We start from the raw sequence: 6,011 nt of genomic DNA on the forward strand, positions 1-6,011 counted from the left end.
TAAAACTATTATATAAATGTAGAGAAACCAATATATATGTGTAATAACACTTAATCATATACCTTGAAAACATCAGCAAACCGGCTCTTTTGTCATTTATTTTCCAATTAATCTTATTAAAATACGTAACATTTAGCACATTTAATGTCTGAAGCAAATCATTTCAAAACAATTGTAGACCAGTGTTATTCTTCTGTACAGCACTTTGGTCCTCTGCGGTTGTTTTAAAGTGCTTTACAAATAAAGTTGGATTGGATAAATATGCATGATCCCTATTAAATAAACCAATAAATAATAAAATAAATAAATAAATGGCACAGCTGTCCACTGTGGTGACCACTATGCATATGAAAGGGTTAATGTGATATATCATAAATGTATGGGGTGAACAAAAGCTTTTTTCCACTCTGTAATGTGGACATCCTTGACTGGTACTTTTTCATGTCTGTACCTGAGGCTGTATTTTACTAACCAAACCATTACCATAACTGTTCACTACTTTTACGACGCTCACGTTTCTTTGTCTTTCTGTCTCTGTGCCACATCAAATAAAGATTATGCAGCTGAAACATGCAAATGAAACCTGCCTTCATGCACGAGGCAGACAGTTGTCCATTTACCCCTGTCAGCTTCACCGCTAAAGTATTTCAGTTACTGAGAGCTGAGACAAAAATGTAAACACATTTGGGAAAAAGAGCTGCACGAACCCCGACTCTGTTCATCAGGCGAAAAATTCCACCATAAACCAGCGATGGAGATTCATCATTACTTGTGGCTTCTGTCTATGTAAGTTTAACTGAAACTGTCGTATTATTTATCGTACTCTATTACTCTAGTACTCTATTGTAGTACTTATCGGCTAAAATTTACTTAGGGGGTCAAATGAGTGGCTATTTTTGTCAACAAAAAAAAGTTGTAAGAAATGCATAGAACTGTGTTGAAATAATGCTAATACATTTGTGCACAGACTACTGATATTATTTGACAGTGGAAGCTATATTTTCAGAAATATTGGATTTTGAATAGCACGTGTATGTGAAAACTTTTGCTGGTGGACGGACGTGACATTACCCATGATGATCTGGTCAGTACCAGTACTTTATTAGGAATAAACTTATAGACTTACAATTGCTAATTCTCCTCTTATTCATAAATGTTAGTATTGTGGATCTAAAACAATAACAGCTGACACAAAAACACAAAATGTGACAGTGGACGGATGTGACATGGTTGTTACAGATCCCATCATACTGATGCTCGGCAGCCATGTCATCGTTTACACTAATGATCCCTGTGCAAAAACTAGGATCAGAATTATTTATTGTATAGTTTATCATCATACTAAAGAGGAAATAACAATGTAGAAATGTTATTTCTTTATAAAAATGTTCATTAGAAAACTGTTGATTTAAAAAGTGACGTGTGACATTCTTAATGTATGTATTGGCGTAACATAAGCAGGATGGATCAGCACCATACCCCATATTGAACCTGTAAAAATAAAACATGTGATATGTAGGATAGAATCTTGTAAGAAAAATTGGGGAATCTAAAAGAATAGAATATTTGTTTTTCAGGTAAATTCAGTTCAAATATAACTTGGCCATTTGTGACATGAAAATATAGCATCAATTATGATGAAATTGGACATTTTTGAGCTGAAAACATAGTTCATATGACCATCAACATGTTGCATCATGAGTGAAATCCTGTAAATTTGCATAACTTGTATTTACCAACACAAAGTTCCTTTGAAGATTCACTTATATTGATTTGTTATGTACAAAGACATGAATAAGACCTCTAAGCAAATTTTAGCAGTTATGCAGAGCAGTAGACGTAGACATCATATTTAGCTGTCATTTATTTCGTATTTATAAGTTTTCATTGTTTCTATAGTTTGTTTGACAACCTATAGTCCTCCAAGAAATATCTAATCAAACCTGTGCTTCTCGTCCTCCTTCCAGTGTGACCTCCTGCTCAGGTTCAGGAGGATTCAACGATAACCGAATATTGTACAGAAGTTCGTATAATCTTGCGTGGATGAAGTCTATACCTGATGAGACTCTAATCTCTGCAATATCTATTCCTGGAACACACGAAAGTTTATCACTAAAAGGAGGAATATTCACCAAAAGTCAGGTTTGGAAATTGGACGATCAGCTCAGAGTGGGAGTGCGATATTTTGACGTGTATGTCGGGATTTGGTTCAAACACAAAGAGCACATTTATGTACGGGACAGTCACTGGATGCGTGGGCAAGATTACACACTTGATGAGGTTTTGAAGATAATATTTGACTATTTAAAAGCCTACAAAACTGAGACTGTGCTTCTCAAAGTGTCTCTTTATAAGCATTATAAGGATACAGTTTTAAAGATGATGGAGAAATTACTTGAAAAATATAAAAGTGAAATTTGGACTGAGTTGACGGTACCCAGTTTGAAGCAGGTGAGGGGTAAGATTGTGTTTCTCCAGAGCGACACCTTCACTCGTGGAGCGAAAAATGAGAAGTCGTTATTCATTGTAAAAAATAAGTTAGTCGACAATGTTGAAGAGGAAGTAAAGAAGATGAAGTCGCGCCTTTGTGATCGTCGTATTGCAGTGACCGATGTTATTACATCATATTTTGATCATGCAAAAAAACTGGCTCGAGAGTTAAATACGAAGATTAATGACCTGGTGCAGAAAAATAGTGAAGATTCCTTAAACCGAGGATGTCTGGGCGTCATTAGCATAGACTTCCCCAGTGTGGAACTCATCAAGAAGATCATTGATTTAAAACCATGTCAGTGTGGGACAGAAACAGGAAAAGATGAAGGAAATCAACCTCAAATGACACTAGAACCAAAAAATGAACCAGCCACTCCCAAGCAGGATTCAGGACCCACATCAACTGAGTCTGGACCCACATCAACTGAGTTTGAACACGCATCAACTGAGTCCAGACCCACATCAACAAAGTCGGGACCCGCATCAACTGAATCAGGACCCACATCAACTGAGTCAGGACCCACATCAACTGAGTCGCGACCTGCGTCAACTGAATCAGGACCCACATCAAGTGAGTCAAGACCCGCATCAACTGAGTCCAGACTCACACCAACTGAATCGGGACCCACATCAACTGAGTCAAGACCCGTGTCAACTGAATTGGGACCCTCATCAACTGAATCGGGACCCGCATCAACTGAGTCAGGACCCAAATCAACTGAGTCAGGACATGTATCAACTGAGTCAGGACACACATCAACAAAGTCGGGACCCGCATCAACTGAATCGGGATCCACATCAACTGAGTCAGGACCTGCCTCAACTGAGTCTGGACCCACATCAACTGAATCGGGACTCGCATCAACTGAATTGGGATCTACATCAAGTGAGTTGAGATCCGCATCAACTGAATCAGGACCCACATCAACTGAGTCAGGACCCCCATCAACTGAGTCTAGACACATATCAACTGAATCGGGACCCGCATCAACTGAATCAGGACCCACATCAACTGAGTCGAGACCCGCATCAACTGAGTCCGGACCCCCATCAACTGAGTCTGGACCCACATCAACTGAGTCTGAACACGCATCAACTGAGTTGAGACCTGCATCAACTCAATCAGGACCCACATCAATAAAGTCGGGACCTGCATCAACTGAATCAGGACCTGCATCAACTGAGTCAGGACCCACATCAGCTGAGTCCAGACACACATCAACTGAATCGGGACCCACATCAACTGAGTACGGACACCTATCAACTGAGTCGCGACCTGCGTCAACTGAATCAGGACCCACATCAACTGAGTCTGGACCCACATCAACTGAATTGGGACCCTCATCAACTGAATCGGGACCCGCATCAACTGAGTCAAGACCCGTGTCAACTGAATTGGGACCCACATCAACTGAATCAGGACATGTATCAACTGAGTCAGGATACACATCAACTGAGTCAGGACCCGCATCAACTGAGTCCAGACACGCATCAACTGAGTCCGGACACCCATCAACTGAGTCGCGACCTGCGTCAAATGAATCAGGACCCACATCAAGTGAGTCGAGACCCGCATCAACTGAGTCCGGACCCACATCAACTGAGTCTGGACCCACATCAACTGAATCGGGACCCTCATCAACTGAATTGGGACCCACATCAAGTGAATCGGGACCCACATCAACTGCATCAGGACCCACATCAACTGAATCAGGACCCACATCAACTGAATCAGGACCCACATCAACTGAATTGGGACCCACATCAACTGAATCAGGACATGTATCAACTGAGTCAGGACACACATCAACTGAGTCAGGACCCGCATCAACTGAGTCCAGACACGCATCAACTGAGTCCGGACACCCATCAACTGAGTCGCGACCTGCGTCAACTGAATCAGGACCCACATCAAGTGAGTCGAGACCCGCATCAACTGAGTCCGGACCCACATCAACTGAATCGGGACCCACATCAACTGAGTCCGGACACCCATCAACTGAGTTGCGACCTGCGTCAACTGAGTCCGGACCCACATCAACTGAGTCTGGACCCACATCAACTGAATCGGAACCCACATCAACTAAATTGGGACCCTCATCAACTGAATCGGGACCCGCATCAACTGAATCGAGACCCGCATCAACTGAACCGGGACCCACGTCAACTGAGTCAGGATCCACATCAACTGAGTCTGGACACACATCAGCTGAATCCGGACCCACATCAACTGAATCGGGATCTACATCAGCTGAGTCAGGACCCACATCAACTGAATCTGGACCCAAATCAACTGAATCGGGATCCACATCAACTGAGTCTGGACACACATCAAGTGAATCGGGACCCACATCAAATAAACTGGAACTCGCATCAACCGAATTGAGATCTACATCAAGTGAGTCGAGATCCGCATCAACTGAATCGGGACTCCCATCAACAGAGTCTGGACACATATCAACTGAATCGGGACCCGCATCAACTGAATCAGGACCTACATCAACTGAGTCAGGACCCACATCAAGTGAATCAGGACCCACATCAACTGCGTCGGGACCCACATCAACTGAATCAGGACCCACATCAACTGAATCCGGACCCACATCAAATGAATCAGGACCCACATCAACTGAATCGGGACCCACATCAACTGAGTCCGGACCCACATCAACCGAATCAGGACCCACATCAACTGAGTCGGGAACCGCATCAACTGCGTCGGGACCCACATCAACTGAATCAGGACCCATATCAACTGAGTCAGGACCCACATCAACTGAGCCAGGACCCACATCAACTGAATCGGGACCCACATCAACTGAGTCTGGACACACATCAACTGAGTCGGGACCCACATCAACTGAATCAGGACCCACATCAACTGAGTCAGGACCCACATCAACTGAATTGGGACCCACATCAATTGAGTCTGGACACATATCAACTGAATCGGGACCCGCATCAACTGAATCAGGACACACATCAACTGAATCAGGACCTACATCAACTGAGTCAGGACCCACATCAAGTGAATCGGGACCCACATCAACTGCGTCGGGACCCACATCAACTGAATCAGGACCCACATCAACTGAATCCGGACCCACATCAACTGAATCGGGACCCACATTAAATGAATCAGGACCCACATCAACTGAATCGGGACCCACATCAACTGAGTCCGGACCCACATCAACCGAATCAGGACCCACATCAACTGGGTCAGGAACCACATCAACTGAGTCGGGACCCACATCAACTGAATCAGGACCCATATCAACTGAGTCAGGACCCACATCAACTGAGCCGGGACCCACATCAACTGAATCGGGACCCACATCAACTGAATCAGGACCCACATCAACTGAGTCAGGACCCACATCAACTGAATTGGGACCCACATCAATTGAGTCCGGACCCACATCAACTGAGTCAGGACCCACATCAACTGAGTCAGGACCCACATCAACTGAATCGGGACCCACATCAACTGAGTCAGGACCCACATCAACTGAATT

Source organism: Sphaeramia orbicularis, chromosome 11 (genome assembly GCF_902148855.1).
Source record: "Sphaeramia orbicularis chromosome 11, fSphaOr1.1, whole genome shotgun sequence".
NCBI lineage: Eukaryota > Metazoa > Chordata > Actinopteri > Kurtiformes > Apogonidae > Sphaeramia > Sphaeramia orbicularis.